We start from the raw sequence: 22,198 nt of genomic DNA, 5'->3' as shown, positions 1-22,198 counted from the left end.
TTAAGGGCTGTTCGATTAATTTAATTGTGATTTTTGTTAAAAGTTCAAATATTGGGACTTCCGGTTTGCGACGTTCTGGTGAGCAGCCACATGAAAGAGCTCCCGGTCAATGAATATCAAAAAAAGGAAGTAAAACAATTCAAAACAAAATAAAAAGTGAAGATTCGAGGACAAAAGAAAGGAAGAATGAACACAAGGACAAATTAAAGAAAAGCAACCCCAGATGAAGTAAATACACCGATGGAAAAGACTCAACACGAGGCAATGATGCAACAGGTAGCAAGCTAGCGGGACGCTGAATGTCAGTGCAGAGGAGCTACAGGCTAACATACAAACTAGCTTACAAGCTAACATAGAAGCTAACCAGACCACGACGCAGATTGGATTAGGAGCAATGCGGAGCATACAATGAAACGCTGAAAAATCCAACGGAGGTGGCAGGGAAACTTTGGAGCTATGTAGAAATAAAGAGAATTCAGAAAAAGAAAGGAACCAGGTCCCAACAACGTGCAGGAGGTGGCGAGGGACACTGCGTGGAGAGGATGGAAGGAGCCGGGAGGGGAAGGAGAGAGGCCTACGGCGTAGGCCTACGCTGACACACAGGGACCGAAACTAAAGCCCGCCGCCCGCCAGGGGCGCTCAGTTTTTACCTTTGGCGCTTGACACTTAGAGGGCTGCCCGCCGTGTGGCGTGTAGACGTGTAGTTCATAACGATACTCTAATTTTGATTGTGCGAGTACAGATTATAGCCTCTCTCGTCTTTTTTTTCTCCGCCGCGAGATCGTTAAAAAACTACAAGTCCCACATTGCACTCAAGTCAACGGTCCAATCACAGTAGAGTGACGTGACTGGTTTCATGAGAAAGAAAGCAAATGACCAAACGGAAGCTCTCATTTGGCTCGTTTACTTCCTGAAACGCCACCATTGCGATATGCGGGCAGTCTGCTCTAGTCTATATCGGACCTCCATGAGCTACCGTTACTGTTTAAACAATGACCCAGTCAACTATTCACTTTTAGTTTAATACATGACGAGGCATTGTCTAACGGTATCTAGCTGGCTAGCTACTGATATCAACAAATGCTCCAGCAATAGTCGACTCGGACTCGAGTGCATAATACCTCCGTTCCCTCGTTAGCTAGCTCACGTTAGCTAGCTCACATTAGATCTATCTGTCCCAGTAAACTAAATTGTCTTAACGTTATCTACCGGGCTAGCAGTAGCTACAGATAGCTCCTGATATCAATGTCTTATAACATTGATTGAATGCGTATTCTAGCTGAGGGCATGTTGAATGTGATTTGACAAAAGAACCGTAACGTTATACCAATAGGGTCCAGCTGCATCGCCGGAGAATCCTTGCATGCTGAATGTAGGGTCTAGCTGAATATAGGGTCTAGCTGCAGGGCCGGAGAATCCTTGCTGGAGCTGGAGGCTACTCAAGTATACACACAGACAGTGGAGCTGTTTGCAGATAGCGAGCATTTTGACTTATTGCGTGGTGGCGATGTCTCGCAGATAATACAACTACAAGTATGATTATATAATATATATTTTATTTTAAAAAAAAATGTATACAATATATATATATATATTTTTTTTAATCAAAAAAAATTTAGCAGGTAAGAAATATGCTTGGCGGGTAGATTCTTCCCATCTACCCGCCACTGGCCGGTGAGTCAAAAAGTTAATTTCGCTCCCTGCTTGCAATACATCCAGCCCGACGGGTCATCTGCGGCATCACCACCGCCACGGCGGTGTGTTATTGTGTTAACTTAGAAGCCCACGACGACGCGAGGAGCTAAGCAAAGCTAGCGCCTTTCGTGGCTGTGATGCAACCCTTGGTTGAATACGCAGTCACTTATTGCTCCGTAGTAGCCAGGTTAATTTGCACCACCAAGGACTGCTTAAAAGCTAGCGGCTTGAGCCCTTGTGTCATTTATGTCAAACCTCTTTAATTTAGCAAACGACTCGTCAATAGGTACAAGCGTGCTCGCGCCGTCGTCGCGGGCCCCCAACACCGTGGCGGTGGTGATGCCGCAGGTGACCCGTTGTTGTGGTGGTGATGTGAGGTGGTGATGTGTCCACTCAAAGCCTCTTTTTCAAGGCTCCGCTTTGAAAAAAGAAGAACAAAAAGCTTCGAGCGTCTTAGGTTGGATGCACCACAAGCTGTTGACTGATTGTGAATTTTCATTTGGAAAAATAAATATGGTCACTTTATCAGTCAAAACTGTTGTCTTGGCTTTTGTTTCTGTTGTCTGGTTAGGTCACATTTAAGTTAGTGTTAAGTTATTGTCCTGGGAAGTCTTTTTATGTATTATTATTGTATTGTGATATGTTTTGTTTCATGTTGAAAAAAAAAAGATAAAAAAAAATATATACATTAAAATAAAATTATAATACAATAAATATCGGTTATCGATATCGGTTATCGGCTTGAGGAGCATAAAGTTATCGGTGTCAAAAAAGCAATATCGTGCATCCCTAGTATGAACCCGGGCTTGCTACGTTCGGGTAAATAATATGCTGATGTTATTGAACGTGTAACACTAACTATATAACGTTAATGCCACAAAACGAATGCCTTGTTAATCATAAGTAGTAACTTTGATGCAGTAGCTTGTGTGTGCGTGTGTGTGTGGGGGACTGGGGACCGTTGTGGAGGTCGCGAGTGAACTTTTTTTTGTCTTTTGACGCTACACAAATTGATGGATATTTATCGGCTACTGCCATCGGCACATTCGAGCTTATCGGCCGATAGGCCGATTGCAGTCAACAAGGCACTTATCGGCCGATACCGATACCCGACCGATACATCGGTGCACCCCTAGAAACAACATAGCTGCATATTGCTGGCTCTCATATTTGCGAATGCAACAGCGTTCACCCTGATGTAAACAAAACAAGTCAGATTTTTTATTGGTTTGTCATGACAAACTAATTACATAATCCAACATAGGCTTGGGCGGTATGACGGTATACCAGGGTATTTAGAAATCCCGACGGTATTGAAAATCAATACAGTCGTCAAAATCACAGATGCGTTTCAGTTCATATTACACTGAAACAGAGTTTTGACTGGTTCGTTGTAGTGCACACACGCGCCAGCAGAGGGCGAGACCAGTCCTCACTAGTGGAGCGAGCCGCAGAGCTGGTTGTCTACACACAGGAGGAGGAGGAGGAGGAGGAGGAGGAGGGGAACCCCGCTTCAGTGGGGGAAATTAAATGAGACACGTTTACTGTTGCTGGTGCTGCGGGCTAACTGGCTATTCTGAGAGCTAACTGTTGTGTTTGTGGAGCGTTGTGGTAACGAGAGTGTGTGTTGTTGTTGTGCACTGGTGGAGCAAGCAAATAAACGGTAAAACGTTACGTTGCAGTCCGGTGCGTTTTACTAACGTTACTAGTACTAGGGTGCTGTGGGCTCCCGGCTACCATTCTGAGAGCTAACGATAGTAGTACTAGGGTACTGTGGGCTCCCGGCTACCATTCCGAGAGCTAACGTTACTAGTACTAGGGTGCTGTGGGCTCCCGGCTACCATTCTGAGAGCTAACGTTACTAGTACTAGGGTGCTGTGGGCTCCCGGCTACCATTCTGAGAGCTAACGTTACTAGTACTAGGGTGCTGTAGGCTCCCGGCTACCATTCTGAGAGCTAACGATAGTAGTACTAGGGTGCTGTGGGCTCCCGGCTACCATTCTGAGAGCTAACGATAGTAGCACTCTGATGCTGCGGGCTAACTGGCCATCTCCGCGATTTGTTTACTTGGTAACACGGGTTGCCACGCCACCCCCCACCGCACCCCACCCCCCGCTGATGGAAATGAAAGTCATACCGTATACCGGGGTATTAGGTCGTCAAGGTATGACGGTATGAAAAAGATTATACCGCCCAAGCCTGATCCAACATATGTGTAAAGAAACAACATAACTGCGTATTGCTGGCTCTCATATTTGCGAATGCAACAGCGTTCACCCTGATGTAAACAAAACAAGTCATTGATAAGCTACGGCCATATTAGACACATAGCCATAATTTAAGATATAGTTTATGCATTCGCAAATATGGGAGCTCTGTCATTGAAGGGGCTTGTCGTGTGAACTGGCGGCGATAAGGGGGGCGTGCCAGCGTAGGGTCACGTGGGCTTAGTGGCCAATCAGAGGAACCCGGAAACCGAACAGCGTTGTAGAAGGCATAGACGCGTCCCCGAAGCCTGTTTGTCAGGGTTTTTCGAACGAACGTTTGAACCTTCATTTAAAAAAAATCTTTTATTTTTATTTTTTTCCCTCAAACTAAATCCTCAATTTGAATAAAGTGATTAATCTGATTAAATTAGTCTCTTTTTTATTAAATCAACTTTCTTTAATGAATATAACTCAGCAGTTTTTTTTAATACTATAATATTAGTGTAGCCTAATGCCCTAATCTTTATCTGCAACTGTGAAGAAAAACCCCATTGGTTTAAACAGAATAAATACAAATAAAAAATAAAAAATAAAAGATTTTTGATTTAGAATTTGAATGCCAACGTAACGAACGAACGTTCAAACATTCGGGCTCAGCCTTACTGGTTTATGACACCATCGTATTGTGCTAGCATCAGCACAAGGTTGTGTAGAAGGACACCAAGTCACCAACTAGTCCATACACACACACAGTCCCACCATTTGGGAAGACATTCCGTGTTGTGCGTGTGTAAGTTTGTGTCAGGGCCCAGGAAGATATGTAGAAGGGTATATCTGTGAATCGATACTGCGTAGCAACATGAACTACATTTTAAATAAAATATACCGGTACATACATTTTGGCACCATCACTTATGGATTAACATAAAACCTTGACAAAATATAATCCCATTATGTAAGTGAGTCTAGGAGGGGGCTAGAACGATAGATTTATGTAGTCCATCATCAAATAGCTTTCAAACTAGTGTGACCGGTGACGTATTGCTCTGCGTTGTGTTTCGATTCGACCCGTTAACACTTTGAGTGCCAACCGACCAGAAATCTCGTTTTTAAATCGTTATTTTTTTTATTATCGATTTCCATAAATTTTTCATCAATCTAGCCTCACGTTACCAGTGGGGATCTGTCTGAGCTCGAACAGGGAAAATACCACCCCCTATCGTCTCTCCGGATGGTATTGCACCCCATTGGATTGGACTGAATGAAATGGATGGGGGGAAAAAAAGAGTCCGGATTCCACATTTTACTTGTCAGGCATGTAATCCGAGCCGATCCCATTCATTGCCCACCATCAGAACAGTGTGGAATATGTCTTTCGACCACCCAGCATTGGATCAATAAACGTGATCGATATTTGGAATGGCGATCAGGAATTGGAATAATCTTTTTGGAGAACATCTGTTCCCAGTTTTGGGATAATCGGAGCCGTTTTCACCTATATATCAACGTGTCCCATTATGTGTGCTTGTGGCTGTGAGTGTGTGCTGATCAGGAAATAAGATAATCAATTTTTCAGCCCGCTTCTATAGCGTGCATAAGTACACATATACTATCGATAATCTAGCGTTTATTTGAAAACGATTCATAAATAGGCCGAAAAATGTCAACGTGTTTTGTGTATTACAGTAAAGCACGATTCCTGCATTCCTCAAAAAACGAGCGTTTTTCAAAATGGTATAAAACGGAAATGAACCAATTAAAAAACAATCCGTTTCGACAATGTTGACTGCAAACAAGTCATTGATAAGCGACGGGCGTATTAGACACATAGCCATAATTTAAGATATAGTTTATGCGTTCGCAAATATGATCGCCCTCCATTGACTACAGCATTGGCACTCAAGCGCCTATTTCTGGCACGGAAAGTGTTAAGGGATCGCCCTGAGTGGAAGTTGAACCCCGGTCTGCCGCGCCGCGGGCGGCATCACAGACCACTAGACAAGAGGTGAATTCACTTCTTGGTAATGGGTCTGGATGCCTCTGTGGAGTGAGTTTTACTTGCAGTACCGCTTAACGTCCACAGTCACTTCACTACACTGTCCATCGTGACTGTGTTACACTAGCACTCTCATTTCTCTTTTAGGAAAGAAAACGAGATATCTTCAATGTACCAAGCCTTCAGAAGGGGAAAGAAAATCATCATCAGCATCAGATTCCAAATATCATTCCTCAGGCCAGCTCAAATCATTCCTCAGGCCAGCTCAAATATCATTCCTCAGGCCAGCTCAAATCATTCCTCAGGCCAGCTCAAATATCATTCCTCAGGCCAGCTCAAATATCATTCCTCAGGTCAGCTCAAATATCATTCCTCAGGTCAGCTCAAATATCATTCCTCAGGCCAGCTCAAATATCATTCCTCAGGCCAGCTCAAATATCATTCCTCAGGCCAGCTGTTGTGTCTCACTGTGCGCGTTTGCATTGTTGCGATGCCTCCGAATGTCCACCACACTGTGATACCGTCTCCCTGCAAATACGAATATGAATCAACCCAGGGCCCGGCTAACATTGATCCATTTGCGACCGTCCATCTATAGTTATTTTAATTATTTACAACAGGAGTCATGATGATGTCTCCGTCAGATCCATTTTGATGACAGGAGAGTCCAGAGAGGACGAACTTTCGGAAACGACAAGATATGTCCATTAGCAAAGCGTTTTGTTGATTACGTTAGGTTCTAAATAATTATACTTTTTTTTTAATAGAAAAATAAAAGAAAGGTGCGGCTGGGTAGCGCAGTGGAGAATGCACTCGCCTACCACCGCAGAGACTCTGGGTTCGAATCCAGCAGTCAGCGCCAGCGGTACCTCCGGCTTGGTCAGTCGTCCCTACTAACACAATTGGCAGTTGTAAAGGCAATCCTACGAACCACAGTTGCCTTGAGGCTCCAGGTAATGCGTTGTTAGTCCGACACGCTCCGAATTGCAGTCCAAAAGAAAAGATGACGCTGATCCGATGTACTTTGTCAAAACAAACGGGATTTATTGGAAAGCGAATCACAACAGCCCCAATAGCTGCCTACCACTATAAAACAAACAAAAAGGGTTATGTAAATGAACATAAACGGTCAATCAAGTGTGAAATAAGTGCGAATTATGTGCAGTCAAAAACGATATCGTACCGCTCTACCTGGGCCTGCCTGAACTCTAAATTACCTGCCATGTTATAGGAGTGGTTAGGGGGAACGTGGGAAAAAAGGGGAGTTGACCAGGTAAGTCTCCATCTTGGAATTCATTATGACATATTAATAAACACAAAGCACAAATACCATAATAAACTATATGACTAATGGGGCAATAAAAATACAATTTATCATCATAGGATTTGGCTCCTACAGCAGTGTTAGCGGGTGGGAAGCCGGCGGGGTATGTGTCCTGGTCGTTGTAAACTGCGGTTCCTATACTGGTCGGTCGGGGCGCCTGTTCAGCAGGGAGGGGATCGGGGGGAAATAGCATGAACCTCTGCATGCGTTACATTCCCCCAGTGAGAGTCCTCGCCGTCAGGTGAAAAGAAGCGGCTGGCTGACTCCACATGTATCGGAGGAGGCATGTGGTAGTTCTACACCCTCCCTAGGCCGACAGTGGGATAATGCACGCAACGACCAGGAAGGGAATTGGCATAACGACTAAATTGGGATGGGAGCAAAAATACAGAAAAAAAGAGAAAAAAAATTTAAATAAAATAAAACACATCAACGGACAGTAATAGCTTCCATCTGTATCATCTCCGTTTCGTGGTGGATGGATGTAGCCGGGGCCCTACATCCCGCGTTGTGTGTCGCAGAGCCGTGCATGGCCGAGGTCAACGAGTGTAACCGTTAGCCGTGTTGTGTGTGTGCTATACGCGCGTGTCAAGTGTGTGTCCTAAGTGCATATACAAACAAATTTTGCAGGCCAACAGAGAGCTCTCACATGACTGAGAGAATCACTCCATTCATGCTCCGGTCACAACAACTGCCTCATATCCCACCCCAGACCCCGTGTGTTGGAGCCCGGGGCTGGTAGGCGCTTAACATGGGAAACGCTCCACACAAACACACATACAGAGATAGCCTATACTGTCAGATGTGTGCGTGTGTGTGTGTGTGTGTGTGTGTGTGTGTGTCTGCTGATCCCCTGACCTATGACATCATTGCCTCGCTGGGCCCACTGGGCTGCTCTAGAGTCCATCACATGGTAACTAGGGGCCCGGCCAGACACTGATTCACAAAACAAGCACTGATGCGAGTGAGCGCACACACACACACACACACTCTCTCAAGCTATCTCTCTTTCTCTCATCAATACAGCAGAATCCAATAAGGATTGACCGGAAGACAGTTACAGTAGTTACTTGAAGGTATGTGTTTAAGTGTGTTTGACGGTGTGTACGAAGTCAATACACAAGTGCAGTGTCTCCTGATTGCACCTTTCTGTGTTTTGAGTGCACGTGAGCAAGTGCATGCATGTCTTCTTCTGAGTGATGGAAGCAGACAGATCTCCCGGCTGTATACATTTCCTGCCATCTTATCCTGAACGAAGAGGAGCTGAGACGGCCTGGAAGGAGACTTCACAAGAGTTGTGTGTGTGCGTGTGCGTGTGTGTCTGAGTTGTTTGCACTTCAACTGCTGCAGTATGGCATCTTTCAGTCCTGGATGTACAGCAAATATGCCACAACCCAGACGTGCTCAAACCTGCATTAGAAGTGAAACCAGTTCTGAAGGAGTAACTGCCATACATGTAATTCTTCTGTCATCAAGGCTCTATGCCAAATCTCCACAAAGCGTAGATAATGTGGCTAGCATAGGCCTATAGCCCACACAGCTGAAACATACAGACGTCTGCCCGCCTCAACCCCAAAATGTAACTCTGCACTGGTCATTACCCGTATAACAGGCTGTGCCCCATCATGATAAGGTCCACCTACACAGTGACTGCCAACTACAGATTGGTGACTGAAAGCGTAGACCCATGGGCTAGACTTACTGAAGACACATATTATCTCAGGCATGCATAGCCTGGCATGCCATGAAACTCCAGCGAGGATCACTTTGATGTAATTTACTCGCCTCGCTGTCTTGACATAATATGGGTACAGCCTAGTATAACACCATCAATTAGCCAAACGGTCAAATAATGACAGTGTTTCATTGTGCAGCGTGGCATTTAGCAGTACCCTTGGCACCAGTATTGGATAGTGCTGACTGATACTATTCAGCCCATGTCAGCCCAGAAGTCAGCCCATGTCACCCCACTTCTTAGGGACCTGCACTGGCTCCCCATTGCCGCACAAATACGCTTCAAGGCCCTCGACCTGGCATACCGTCCGTGCGGCAAAGGGAACCGCTCCCGCCTACCTCCGGTCAATGGTCTCTAACTACACACCCTCAAGACCCCTACGCTCTGCATCTTCTGGCCGTCTCAGACCCACTCCAGTCCTATCCGAGCTCCGGGAGGGTCATCAAGGAGAAGCCACCTATTCTCAGTCCTTGCCCCACAATGGTGGAACGAACTGCCAACCACAGTTAGGACAGCCGATACCCGTCCAATCCTTCGCCGTCGACTAAAGACGCACTTCAACAATTATCTGAAATGAAAAAAAGATAAAAAATCTAACCCTAACTAACCTTATTGTCATGCACTTGTCCTAATATACTAACCTACACTGTAGCACTCGACACTTTGATGACCATTGTTACTCAGCTGATAGTTGTGCCCTTCCTGATGACTTGTCGTACAGAACTTGTAAGTCGCTTTGGATAAAAGCGTCAGCTAAATTACTGATACATTAACACGGGATACCATTAAAATAAATAAATAAAAAAAAAGCCATATAACCAGCCTGTCAAGATCAGACTATGAGAACATGAAGTTCCCCAGGACTACCTCGCTGTTTTAAGACCCTTAGGCAATATAGAGATTGGATATTTACAGAGTCTAGACCGAACACAACAGTACAGACCTATTAGAGGACCTGTCTGTCACGGAAGTACCGTTAATTGGCCGAAACTAGAAAGTCGTTGTTAAAGGAACATGCCAACATTGTGGGATATTAGCGTATCGTCTTCTCCAGAGTCAATAAAATACAGACCAATGTCCTCTCTGTGCGTTCAATTTAAAGCTATCCAGCTGCAACTTAGCCTAGCGTAGCACAAATGAATGGAAGCCGATACGGACCACAAGCATATAGCTTAAAAACTCCGGGAGATGTGATTTTGTCCAACACGGCTACAGTAGACTAGCTGGTCCGTATCCGCTTCCATTCATTTGTGCCAAGATAGGCTATCTTGCAGCCGTATAGCTTTCTACTGAACGCACTGAGAGGAAGTTGGTACAGTATCTATCTTCTTGTCCGACTCTGGAGAAGACGGTCAACTCATTTCCCATAATGTCGGCATGTTCCTTTATTAAACACGTTCAATCAAAAGTACAACAGCGTTAACAACAAACACCAGCGAACACAAACTGTCCGGCGACAGTTTTATCATCACATCAGATGATCAATCTCTTGATAAAGCAATCAAATGAACCCTGGAGGAGGGAGACTTACCTTGAGAGTGATTATCCGGCTTGAACTTGTAAATAAAAGTCAAATTAAAAGATTGACCACACGAACGGAGGCACGGTTTAATAAAAGTTGATCATCTCTCGGTTGAATCTTAACGAGTGATTACTAGTCGGGTGTGTAAAAAAAATATCTTGCGTGACGGTGACCCAGAGAGAGAAACAGAGCCGTGCGCCCCGGCTGGCTGGCTGGCTTTTCCCCGCACCGCACCGCAGAGAGAGAACACACAGGTGGACAGATATCTGCGGTGCTTCCTGTTGTTCAGAAGGTGCGCACCGCGGCACCCACTCTCTCTCCTTTATCTTCCTCCTCCTCTCCCTCTCTCTCTGTCTACCTCTCTGCGTCACTGCTCTCTCTCTCTCTCTCTCTCTCTGTCGACACACCGCCGCTCCAAAACTTCTTCTGGGCCGTGATTTCACCCGGAAACAGAATATTCTGAGGCGCATCTAGCTTTTCTTCTGGTGGGATGGATGATGGAGGCGTGGATTGGGTTTCTTCTGTAAACCCATAGATATCTATGTGTAAACCTGCCTGGTTGTTGTTGTTAGCACAGGATATCGATAGAAAAACATCAGACACATCAGAAACATATAGACTGTGAATTAAACTGCGGAATGGTAGACAACCCAGACTAAATCAATTTCAGATTATAATGTGATGAAACCGATTTGAACTCATGTCGTTTTTTATTGTAAAGCCGGTCGTGTGTAAGCAGAGTCCTCCTGACTCGGCCAAATGTTTCAATTATAAAAGCCGAACATTTCGCCAGAAACGTTAAGCCCGAGCTGCAGGCAGCCTGGTAAATGTTGGGTCTCGTTCATTGACGCGCTTTGCTCCCCTCTGGCGGCCACATGGGCGTCATTACTCATTCAGCTCTAAACCAGAGTTCATTGGTGATGTCATACTATTACGTAATCTACGGGGAACAGGACAGGAGGGAGTTACAGTCAGCAGTAAACTTGCTGGTAGTACTTATTTGTATTTATTGTTTACATTTTGAAGTGTAGTCAACTAGAGGAACTACGATTTGATTTTGGCTGTAGGTTTGGAAAATAATTATATTATAATTTGTATTTGATCACTGCCTCAGTGCGGCAGTGCCTCTCCTCCAGGCATACCTTGGCAAATAAAAATGTAAAAAAAAAAAAAAAAAAAATTATGTTGATTTAGAATTCGAATGTCAACATTATGAACAAAGCTTCGAATTATTCGGTACAGCCCTAGCATGTTTTGATATTGTCAATTATCTCACTTTTACTAGGTGACTTTTACTGTGACTAACTGAAATATGCCCAAAAAAAAGGAAAATGGACATAGGGAATTTTTTTATCAAAGGGCAGCAGAGACAAGTGATACAGGGACACAGGTAAGGTCTGGCTTAGTGATTATAATAGTGCAGTTCAGCCAGGGGCGTAACTTGCGGGGGGGTCCCCGGAAAATGTCCCCCGCATGATTTCAGAATGCAGTATTTGTCCCCCCCATGTTTTTACCCCCAAACCGCTGCAACTGCGCGGCCTGGCGGCCAGCACTGTGACTCGCTAGTCGCTACTACACAGTGCAGATAGGCTGCAGAAGTCATACATAGGGGCGCTGTCTCGATAATGCAGTGTTATTAAAGCAGCGTGTAGCCGACGCATGAACCAGTTGGAAGCGTCAACGCGGAACTGGAAATCCGTTGGTAAAGAAATAGCGGCCTGGAATCATTTTTGGGACGCTCTCAATTCGCAGTAAAGGAATATATCTGCGGTTTCCCTGGCGGATGGCGAACAAGCCAGCCGATTCTACTATGAGTCATGACATTTGACATAGTCTATGACATCATACTTAACTTAAACTTGAACACGGAGGCAGTTACAAGAACTATCCGAGCCCCCGGGAGGGTGGTCGAATACCTTTTGCGATGTATGCAGGGAACGAATTGCAGAGGGAAGTGGAGAGCTGCCTGTCGCCCATTCTAACGCAGGAGTCCTGGACCCCCGACAGGTAAGGTAAGCGATTTTAGATGTATCACTTTAAGTGTGCGGCTGTTGTCCGAATACTAGTGAATATTGAAAAATAAAGGCATGACATTTAGAGACGTCCCCGTCGTAGCGTTCTGGTGCGGGGATATGGGTCTCTCTGTGCGGGGGCTCAACAGCAACAGGTGGGGTAGGCTGGGCAGAGATGTATGCATCAAAACGATTACATTGTTTGTCTCGCATACATTCGATTTATAATGCGAGCACCTGCATTACAATCAAATGACTGATCTGTTATGTGTTATGGACCCGAGTCTCGAGAGGCACTTTATAATAGAAAAAAGACAGTGCAAACATGTATATGTCGCTTACAGTTTATTATGCCTATGCAGCTCGTTTATTTTGACAGAGTTAAAAAAAAATCACTAGTATCATTATATTAAATTAGCGGACGTGCAGCTGGACAAGCCCTGGCTCCACGATGATCACTTCTTACAAGAGGCGCCACCGCCTGGGAAAATGCGTATTGCACACCTGGTATTAGAAGAAAAAAAATTGGAAGGGGGGGCGCCCCCCCCTACCCCCCCCCCCCTGCGACGTCACTGACCACGCCCCCTAATATGTCCCCCCCCACCGCTAGGAACAAAGTTCCGCGCCTGAGTTCAGCATTCAGTAACCCATACTTTTTGTGAATGTGTTTTTGATACTACATTCTGTTGAACACACCTCAAAACCGTACCTAAGGAAAATTGGCTCAATTGCAAGAAAAGTAATAGACAGTTATGATATTACCTTCTGCATAATTCGTATGCAAAATATTGTGGTTCCCTGCTTTAGTCAGTTGACACATTTCTATACTAAAAATGCTTGTGTAGTCCTGTGTCATACCTAAATGTCATATAACTGAATTGTATAGAAACAACTCACCAAAAGTGACTATTGCACAACTGATTTGACAAAGAAAATGGTCTTAAATGTGCCAGTTCAAGATAAACAAATTTTTCATTAACACCTGAGTTTACATTTTGGCAGACAGCTCTTAAAGTGAGGAGTACCACTATACACTCCGTTTTCTCTTTTACAATCATGTTGCTTCATTTGGTGTTATATGTTATAATTTTGTATTACATTGCAGATGTTTTTTTTTTTTTTTATAAAGTAGCGAGAACTACTTTTTCCAAGTAACTTTAGTAACTTTACTATATTTCCCCTGAGGATATATTTGCTGAAGTAAAATGTCTTCCAGTGTGATGTAATTGGTAGCTTCCAGAACTATGCGTTCAGATTATAGCTTCCCCTGAGCTTGTCATTGCTCATGGAAGTTGTTTTCCAAGAGGGATAGTCATTGGTGGAGCTGTGTTTCTACTTGCTATGTGTTAAATGCAGTATTTTGGTTTTCTGTTTTTGCTCAATAAAAGTCCCCTTCTGACCATATCCTAAAGTAAGGGCGGCACAGTGGTTAGCACTGCTGCCTCACAGCAAGAAGGTCCTGGGTTCGAACCCCAGCAGGGGGCCTTTCTGTGCAGAGTTTACATGTTCTCCCTGTGTTCATGTGGCTTTCCTCTGGGGACTCTCATGGTTTCCTCCCACACCACAAAGACATGCATGGTAGGCAGGGACTACAGATGAAAACTAGCTCATTAGCTAATTCTGGCACATTAACATTGCTGTGGAAAATGAAGATGTTGATTAATGTGCACTGTCCCTGGGTAAAAAATAAATGAATAAACTTAATTGTCATTGATGCAGACATAATATTACCAAGGGTGGAGACGATCTGGGGCTGTGAGAGAGAGAGAGAGAGAGAGAGAGAGAGAGAGAGAGAGAGAGAGAGAGAGAGAGAGAGAGAGAGAGCTCAAATAAAAATTAGCCTAAATTTACATTGTTATTTAGCTGACGCTTTTATCCAAAGCGACGTTCTGTACAACAGGTTAGCAGGAAGGGTACAACTCTGGCAGCTAAGTAACATTGTTCGTCAAACAGTGTTGAACTTGCTAGAGTCACAGTGCATAGAAGTAAAGACATATTAGCATAATAGGTACTGGTAGTAATATAGGCAAGGACGATTATTTAGTAGCAAAGTGCATGATAGTAAAAGATAGTACAAGGTAATCTTTTATCTTTATTTTTTTTTCATTTCAGATATTGATTGAAGAAGTGTGTTTTTAGTCAACAGAGGAAAATTGGTTTGGTTTCGGCTGTCCTGACTGTGGTGGGAAGTTCGTTCCACCATTGTGCAAGGACTGAGAATTGATAAATGATAATGATAATTGATACTTGATAAATGATAATAGTTAATTCCATATTTTCTGACACAGGTCTAGTGTCATTCTTCCCTTGGTATGAATTAATTAGACTGTTAACTGGCAACAGCTGACTGTCATTTCTTCTGTGTAAACTCACCGTCTTATAGTCAAACAAAAAATACATAAAAAACCCTAAAAACACCACATTTAAAACCCCTAAAAACACCACATTTAAATCCCCTAAAACACTAACCACATTTAAAACTACAAAAAACACCACATTTAAAACCCCTAAAACATTCACCACATTTAAAACTACAAAAAACACCACATTTAAAACCCCTAAAACATTCACCACATTTAAAATCACAAAAAACACCACATAAAAAATAAATAAAAAACATTCACCACATTTAAAAACCCCTAAAACAATCACCACATTAAACAAATATTTATCAATGCCACATTTAAAACCCCTAAAACAATCACCACATTTAATGAAAATGGCATGTTAATCCCTCACTATTTCTTTCTGAAAAGTTGCTTCATTGACACTAGAAAAACACACACACATAGGCACAAACTATTAGGTCTACTCTATGGGACAAACCCTCCAGTGTTGTGGCCCTCTAGCTTTGGCCCCTGGTGTTTTAGTTTCAGGGGTCTGTGTTATCAGTGTAATGTCATCTCTTTCTCATCGTCAACCTACCAAAAGACCAAACCTACAATGTGTTTCTTCTACTCTCAGTTCTCTTCCTACTCTCTGAGCTCTAACCCAGGAAGCCACACGTTCCTATTCTCTGTTAAAATCATTACATACAAGTTCACAACCACGTGTTTTACATATTATCATGAAAAACACGGGCATTATTACAATATTTACTTCAAAAGCCAAAAAGCTCAATCGGTGTACAGAAGTAAACAGCACAGTGTAGTGAACAAGCATGACATTGCATTCAAAAGTACAAGGCCCACAACGGTGAATTGTGCTGACCAAAGCAACAGTATGGCTCTGTGACTAACCCTGTTCTGACAATATGGAATTCTATCACGTATAGGTTTGGGTTTTTTTCATGGGCCATGTTATTATGATTATGTTGGTGCTTTGTAACATTCAAAGTGTATTTTGGTATGATGAACAACCCTTCAAAAACAACACAGCACCAAAAGTTACCAACCTTTTTTTTTTATAGCAGGGGTTCTCCCAATGGAGAGGCCAGAGTGTCCTTGGGAGGCTTCAAAGAGTCTCCTACATTAGCACAGTAAAATAATGTATATGAAAGATTATTCTGATCATAGGTTTTAAGATACACCTCGTTTTATCTATATGGGTTAAGGGTTTACTCTCTCCACTTATATATCCACCACACCACAGTATAGACACCCCTGCCATATCTAACAACAGAAACCTTCTCAGACATGCATTTGTGGGACACATTCTTGTGAGAATGGCCTCTATGGCCTAATGGGGATCAATTTGGGGATCCTTGACATTATGTTTGGAAACCTACATAGCATCAGAAGAGTTCCCCTGTGAACCAGATAACTTCTAAAGAACCACATAGCGTGTACCCTTAATTTCACCAGACGTACACGGATCTAGTAACGTTGAAATCAGAGGAGGGCGACCACTACAAGTGATTACTAGTCGACAATCACTCCTCGTCCACCAGAGGGCAGTAGATATATGCACAGCAGATGACTGTATCGACATACCCACCCAGTTTCAAGAGAGAAAGCCAGGCAGTTATTATCATGTAACCAATTGAAGATAATGGATCTTTCATCGGTTGGTCAAGTTTAGAGTCTAATTTGACTGGCGTTTTCCAACGTGCTGTATGCAGCTGTCTGAAGCTTGCCAGCTTTCCATAGTAAGATGTTAGGGACTGGTCTTGTTGAATGAGGCTCAAGAGAGGGGAATTGAGGTCGGTGGACCAGGCCACGACATTATGACCCGCTCTATTGTTTTCAGTGTGAAGTCATTCTAGCTGGCTCATTACAAGATTTAAGATACATAATTTTTTTCCATCAAAATAGTTTGGTTGGTTGGGTTTTTTGTCATATTTTACTAAGCAGTGACTAGGCTTTTGTAATCAGTATGTCTTATTGATACATTTGGAATATAAATATAGGTGTTAACACTTGTTCCAGTCTACTAATAACCTGTGTAACTTTTTTAAATTATTTTTTATTATAAATAAATAAACAAAACACACGTGATATTCAATGGAACATACCATAACAGTATTGTTAGAAAGCATGAAAGAAAGTATAAAACTCTAAATGTCTTGAGATTATTGTGACTGGAATTTCTGGAAATGATAGAGCAATGAGACCGATGTGGTTTAGTTTTTAAATTGTGATGTCACGGGCGAAGGCAGCACAAGCCTCAGTGTTGACTCAGAGTATACTACTCTGAGAGAGTAGTGTGTTTGATCAGTGTTTGTGGAGGACGTCTAATGGGGGTGGGCGGGGTTATGGGACACCAGGGTTTACTTTTGAGCCGCCTTGAGGTGTATGGGCCCGATTCAAAGAAACATCTGTGATGGGAGGGGAGGGGGGTGCCCACTGCCCACTCATCCCAATGACGTAGCCTCCACACCGGAAGGTCACATGCAGATTCGATTCCCTGTCCATCCCCGTTGAAGCATCATTGAGCGTGGAGCTTGACCCTTACCTGCTCCCCTCGTGCCCTCCGACCCCTCTGGTGAAACGCTTGCCTTACATGAATCTGCGTCTCGGAGGAACACACAGAAGAAAGGAATTCCTAATGACGTTGTGAGTAATGCGGCAATAAGAGCGAACTAAACGCTTCAATAATGTCCCATTTCAAAGACGCGTCTCATCTGTGATACGGAGAGCAGGGTTATGTCATGTGTTATGCGTATGACCTGTAGGCGGGTTCCGGGCAAGGGGTTAGAGTCCCCCCGCTCATAACATTCTCATTGTCTGAAATTTGCTAAACACAAGCCGGGCTCAAAGGGAGCGGTCTGCACCGGCACAGCCCCGACTCCAGCATGCTTCCATTACGGACGTATTCTGCTGTTATTCGATTAAATGTACCCTGACTCAATCCAAACCTGCACTCGGCATAATCTCATCACGGCGGATAAGCGTGTAATAAAAAGCACATTGGACTTGAAAGGGGACCTCATGCGAATGCGTATAATTATGGGTATCAAAATAAAATCATTTGTTTAATTGTGATCCCTTGCCAAGAGGTATGTAATTGCTTGAAAGGAATACGTTCATATGGGCTGAAATTGGATTGTACTGTGTCTGAGAGATCTGAGCTGGGACAGGGGTTGGCATGCATGCTTGACTGGGGGAGGCGGTCCCAGGGTCATGCCCAAGGCAAACTTCCTGTTGTGTGTGTGTGCGTGTATGTGAATGTGTACCTATCCTATGTGTATGTGTGTAAGAAGTAAATCGAATGAGTTGAGAAACGTCCTAATTTGAGGGCAAAGTTAAGGGCAATAAATGTATTAAAATTCAGAATTTATAATAAAACACAAGATAGTTGTGCCCTAATGATAAGGATAATCGCTCAGTGAAGAAACCAAATCCCATCGCCAAAAGAAAATCTAACATGCCTATAAATACTTATACTATGGAATTACACACTACAAATGTATTACATGGTCACAAATGGCCCCCAAACAGCATTGCCAACTTCAACAGACCTGTGCCTCTTTGATGTGAGCTCCAGGTATTGACAATGCCGATGCTACAAACCCTACCACATGGCCCCTAATGGTCACCACAACTCAACGTGTGGATAGATAGGCAGTGAGAGCATATCACCAAGGTTATCAAGTGTAGATAGATATAGGCAGGCAGTGAGAGCCAGCATATCACCAAGGTTATCAAGTGTAGATAGATATAGGCAGGCAGTGAGAGCCAGCATATCACCAAGGTTATCAAGTGCAGATAGATAGGCAATGAGAGCCAGCATATCATCAGGGTTATCAAGTGGGCACCTCCCTTCACTGGTGTTTCGTCAAGTTAGACCCACAACACCCCAGGAAGGCTCAACAGTTACCTCCGGCATCCCAGAACCATCCCCCTCCATACTAGCTCTCCCTGTCCATGTTACCCACATGCAGAACTTCCTTGTGTTATCCTATCCTTGTGTCGAAAACAGTAGGGTAACCTTAAGAACAATGTCTATCTTAAAATACATATAATTTAATATAATATGTACATAAGAGGTATACTTAAGTAAACACATTTAGAGGGTAATTAAATCATAACAGACTAAACTTTGTTATTATGAAATTAAATGTAAAATGTTGTAAAGGGGGCATCTTCCCCCACTATCTGAGAAAGATGCAACACTACCCGGGGAATATGTCCCATGGAATGTAATACATTCTACATTCATGCAAGCTTAACAAAATAACCAATATTGTCTCATTAGCCAAATGCATCATGTAAAAAGAGCAGCTTTAACCAAAGCACTCTCACTATTTTCTATTTATTAATGTTATTTTATTCTATTTTTACTTTATGAGGTGAATAAATGCAAGCTATGGTGGTGCTAGCAACTATATTCTCAGCATACTACTTTTAAACTGATACAATACATTTCTTAGCATAGCTATTATGTTATTTTGTTAGATGATAGTGTACCTTCTCTGAAATCTAATATTAGCTAGGCTAGCCTATTGAAAAGATCTGTCCATGGGGTGCTTCTTACCCCAAACTTACTCTTAGGGATTACAAAAAAAAGGTATTTGTTATCTTTTGTTCAAACAAATGGATCACTTTCCTTTTGGTTCTCATATTAATAAGAAAAACTGATTCTTTCTTAATGACAACATATTACATCATAACTATTTTTGGTATACTGTACTCTATTCAATACAGCTATCAAATATTAGACCATTACTATCCAAGACATGATCTAACATTTTATTTGAGTCGATTTAGTGGTCATGGGGTCAATTACGAGGGTTTGGGGGGGGGGGGGTGGAGGGGGCGGCCAGTTTACTCTACTATTCCTGATAACAATATTACACTTGAAACAGAAACAAAAGAAAAATAATACTCTTACCCCTTGTTTACTTCACTTCCTCTCAATACCTCTTCCGACGTCTGATTTACACCCTTTTGCAAACTCTGCTCACAAAGCCCCAAGCTCTCCCAATAGTGATATAGTCGACCATGCAATGAACCCTCTGCATCCTACTTCTACCAGACAAACCCTAGCTTCCCATCCTTGCTGTTCAGTTTCTGTTACCAAATCTGTATATCTAAGCTTTTCCCTTTCATAAGCCTCCTCCACTGAATCCTCCCAGGGCACCGTCAATTCTTTAAAATAAACTATCCGCTGACAAGCAGACCATAACACTATAGGTCTGGCCTCAAGTCTGCCTAAAAACCTACTTCCTCTACATTTCTCTCCCTCACAGACAAATTGAATAGCTGCACCCTCCATCCGATTACATCCTGAATTCACCTGTACTCTTCTGCTTTCAATTACTACTACCGCTAAGCTTTTCAAAACCTGGTTATGTCACTGTGTATACCAACCGTATACTGTAGCTTTACAGCCTAACATAATAAATGATGCCTCAAAGTTGCCATCTCTGAACACAGTGGACATGACGGGTCCCCATCTACCCATTGTTTTACATTCTGTGGTGATGGCAGCACATCATATTAGCCCCTATCAGGAATTTTATAACATTTTCCTCCATACTCCACAGATCCCTCCAGCTAAGCTTCCTCTTCTCATCTGTTCCCAGTCCATTCACTGTCCCTGCTTAGCCTGAGCCTTTGTACACCTCACTACTTCCTCTTGTCAACGTGTCTGCTCCACTACCAGCTTCCTCCTTTCTGTGGGACTTGCTTTACTCCATACTGGTTTCCCCGAGCTGAGCCCCAAGACCCCCCCCCCCCCTCCCACCTTACCTACAATCTCTATATGCCTAAGAGCTGCCCCCGCTTCCTTCCTTCCTCACTCTAGCTGAATTTGGGACCGAGTTACTAACTAATGTATCTTCGCTCCCTGTTCTCACTTTCGCAAACTCATCCATTATAGAGTTACTGGTAGCTGGAGAATGCCTTTCCCATAAAATGCCACACTCGTATACTGATAATGGCCACATCAATTTAGGGAATAAACCAAATTGCAAAAACCACAACTTCAACTTGCCTGGAAGCCATGACTTCTCTATCCCCTGTCCACTCGGTAGGGACTCCTATTTGGCCATGGGGCTGAAGAAGCAGCTTCCACACAGTAAATTTCGCAGAGTACGTTTTACTCAAACTGAGTTTGAGTCAGTTTGAGTCAAATTTACTCTGCGAAATTTACTGTGCACCTTCCTAATATCCATCGTATACTTTATCCGTCCTAAGTCCTAACGGTGGTATATCTCAAGTTCAAGTTCAAGTTCTGTTTAACAGTACTGTATATTTGCATATCTTGTATGTCACAGATGTAACAGTACTGTATATCTGTATGTCATGGATGTCTTAAATGTCATGATTAGATTAGTTTAGATGATTAGATTAGATTCTTATATCTGTATATCTGTATGTCATAAATGTCATTATGAATTGTAATGACCTTTATGATGTAAACAAGACAAAAGTCTTTCTCTGGTCTGCATCCCCTTAACAATTGTGTGTATTGAGCTGTACTGTACTGTACCCATTCTGCAATCTGTTAATAAAGTGTTCAATCAATCAATCAATCAATCAATCAATCAATCAATCAATCAATCAATCAATCAATGAATCAAGTTTTGTTTTATTTGTCACATATACGGTACAGGGCCCCCTGAAATTGTGCTTCATACAGTAAAACAAGTAAAAAGAATAAAGACCAAACACTATACAAAATATACAATATACAAACTAAAGTGCAAACTAAAGTACAAAATGCAAACAAATGCAAAAATGCAGTAGAAATGTAGTGCAAATCTTTTAGTAATAAATAGATAAAATATGGTGTTAAAAAGTGTTTAACGTGTCTAAAGTGAATGTTTGAGTTGTCCTCCCTTTCCTTGGCTGAACATTCCTTTAACAAACGTATATGGATCCCTATAAAATGCTGTCCTGCATGACTCCTACGTTGTTCTGCCCTCCTGAGTACTGCTAACTGACTTCTTAGCTCCTCCTGCTAAACATTAATGTCCTCTCTCATCCATCTCATCTCACCTTTCTCTGCTGCTTTCTTAGCTGTCTCCTCTCCACCCTCTCCAATATCGCCACCCTCTTTCTATGAATGATTCCTAATCTTTCACTATGTTCATAAATAATGTCTCCTATATATCTTCTCCCATTTATTTACCACTGTTCCTTTAAGTCCATCTAACACCATTATCAAATCCCATAACCATCTCCCATTCTTTCCTTTAATTTGCCCTATGCCAATTCGATTTTTGCCCACAGCTCTTCTCTCTGACCGGCAGGCTGGCCTCATATACATCCCCTACTACACCCCCCCCCCCCCCCCCCCCCCCCCCCCAGTGACAGGGTTAC

The 22,198-nt window shown here is 43.0% G+C and overlaps 1 protein-coding gene across 2 annotated transcripts in view; it reads right to left on the bottom strand.

The window, feature by feature from the left end:
• pik3cb (phosphatidylinositol-4,5-bisphosphate 3-kinase, catalytic subunit beta) overlaps nt 1–10,844 on the bottom strand; it is a 277,178-nt gene extending 266,334 nt beyond the window's left edge. For both annotated transcript variants that reach the window (XM_084332779.1, XM_084332778.1), the window contains exon 1: nt 10,489–10,844. The gene's annotated coding sequence lies outside the window, so the exon portion shown is untranslated. The remainder of the gene's footprint in view (nt 1–10,488) is intronic.
• Nucleotides 10,845–22,198: the final 11,354 nt, after the last annotated feature.

Source organism: Notolepis coatsorum, assembly GCF_963971535.1.
Source record: "Notolepis coatsorum genome assembly, chromosome: 1".
In the NCBI taxonomy this organism is placed as follows: domain Eukaryota; kingdom Metazoa; phylum Chordata; class Actinopteri; order Aulopiformes; family Paralepididae; genus Notolepis; species Notolepis coatsorum.
This window is presented reverse-complemented; position numbering and strand designations above follow the sequence as displayed.